This window comes from Oratosquilla oratoria, chromosome 4 (genome assembly GCF_046742065.1).
Source record: "Oratosquilla oratoria isolate Oo_2021 chromosome 4, ASM4674206v1, whole genome shotgun sequence".
NCBI classification, from domain to species: domain Eukaryota; kingdom Metazoa; phylum Arthropoda; class Malacostraca; order Stomatopoda; family Squillidae; genus Oratosquilla; species Oratosquilla oratoria.
In genome coordinates this window covers 74,837,369-74,839,868 of record NC_134780.1, presented here as the reverse complement: position 1 = coordinate 74,839,868, position 2,500 = coordinate 74,837,369, and positions in this window count along the sequence as shown.

The following is a 2,500-nucleotide window of genomic DNA, read 5'->3' as shown; positions in this document are numbered from 1 at the left end:
GATCAAACTCAAGAAAATATTTAGAATTTATGCTTAACTAAAATTTAGACCAAAATATTATGAATTAATGTTGAGGGTCTTGAAATTAAAAGAAAATAATTTTATCTGAGGCAGACGTTGACATATACGAAAAGACACTACAGTTAGATAAAAAAAAAAAAAAAAAAAAAAAACTGAGGTGAAAAAGTGCGATGAATGTGCATTTGAAGTTCGCATTTTAAAATTGATGAATACACCCAGGTATAATCTATGGATGTCGTTCCTGAGCATTACACAGAGAACACTGGATAAGAGAATGCGAGAGAGAGAATGAGAGAGAGAGCGAATGAGAGAGAGAGAGAATGAGAGAGAGAGAGAATGAGAGAGAGAGAAATATATAACCATAAAAGAGAGATTAACTACTGAAGAACCTATTCTACTTACTGGAAGCCATGAGATAGCAAGTGTATGACATTGAGGTCAGAGAAAGAAGTTTGCATGAGTGACGTGGCAAGGGTTAGTGAGGTCGTACGTCATAGAAGAGCATCAGAGAGGTCTTAGTTCAGTAGTGGACCAGGGATGGTTGCTGGTCAGTAAAAAAAAAAGACAAATTGAAAAACGATCAAGTGTCGATTTAGTAAACACACACACACACACACACACACACACACACACACACACACACACACACACACACACACACACACACACACACACACACACACACACACACACACACGGAGACGCGGACACCAAGTCGCCTGTGCCTATTATGTATAAACACGAAAATGGCGCCTGATGACGGAGGGGGAACAACCCCCCACAGAAGTTCCCGATCTCTGTTCTTCACAACCAACAACTCCATCGCGCATCATCTCCCCTGTCTGCCTGTCTGTCTGTCTATCTTTCTCTGTTGTCTGTCTGCCCCTGTCTTTGTCTCTTTGCCCTTGTTTTTCCCGTCTTCGTCTCTGTCTTTGTCTCTGTGTGTTCGTCTGAGTTTTTTTTTTGTTCTTCTGTCTGTATCTGTCTATTAGACATTTCTCTCTTGGTTTTCAAAGAAAATTTGTAAACATCTTCGGATACAGATTCTTTGACACATTCCTCGGCTGAATAAAATCGCCTGTCGGCAGCTAGAATAAACGACAGAAGTAAAGAAAAGAAACGAGAAGATCAACATATTGGCAGTCTAACAGTTTTCGTATATATATAATATATATATATATATATATATATATATACTTATAAAATTCTGATCATCTTGTTTGCTATATTGCTTGAAACCGTCTACCGAAGAAGAAGAGATGACGTCACGACTGAGGACCAGCCAATCAGAAGATATATGTCGTCATGACTGAGGACCAGTCAATCAGAAGAGATATGACGTCACGACTGCGGACCAGCCAATCAGAAGAAGAGACATGACGTCACGACATCCGCTCTGTGGGTCCAAAGGAACTCCAGCGCTGAGCACGTGACGTCACAACTGCTTATTTTTAAATTTGCCAATTTTTTAATTTCTAATTTTCCGATTACATATTTTCTGACCATTAATATTTAAAAAATTCATATTCAGTATTTAAAAGTATAGCCAACTCCTGAATTAGCATCTATGAGGCATAATGAGTTTATTAGAATATTACGAACCGTATAAATCATATGATGCGTAGTGTTCCAAGCAAGGACGACATGACGTCACAATCTTCTGCATTTCACTTCTTATAACAACGTATCATTAAATTTTTTATTTGACCCAACGGGTCACGGGTGGTATATATATATATATATTGTTTTGTTTGTTGTTGTTGGGCCGTGCGGTAACAAAATTACCTCGAGGCTCTGTTGCCAGGCTCTGCCCCCCCCAACCCCCCTCAATCATACAGGGGGGGGAGGCGGAACGAGGCAAGAGGAGGAGGAGGAGGGTGAGGGTGAGGGTGAAGAAGGGGAAGAGAGAAGACGAGAGGGTGAAGAGGTGGGGGATGAGGATAATGATGATGAAGAGGAGGAAGGGGAGAATGAGGAGGAGAGGATGAAGAGGAAAATGTTGGGGAGGGGGGAAGAGGAGGTGGAGAAGCAGGGTGGGGAGGAGGAAGAAAAGAAGAGGAAGAGCAGGGTGGGAAGGAAAAAGAAAGCTAATAGGAGGAGGAGAAGGAGAAGGGGAGGAGGAGGAGAAGGGGAGGAGGAGAAAAGGAGGAGGAAGAGAAGGGGAGGAGGAAGAGGAGGAAGGGGAAAAGGAGGAAGAGGAGAAGGGGAGAAGGAAGAAGAGGAGGAGAAGGGGAGAAGGAAGAGGAGGAAGAGAAGGGGAGAAGGAAGAGGAAGAGAAGGGGAGGAGTAGGATGAATAAAGGGGAGGAATAGGGGAAGAGAAAGGGAAGACGAGGAGGAGGAAAAGAAAGAAGAGAAGAGGAACAGGAAGAGGAGGGCGGGGAGGATGATGAAGAAGGCGGCGAGGAGGAGAAAGGGGAGGAGGAGGAACGAGGTGGTGAGGAGGGGAAAGAAAGCGAAGAAGATTGAGAGGAGGAGGA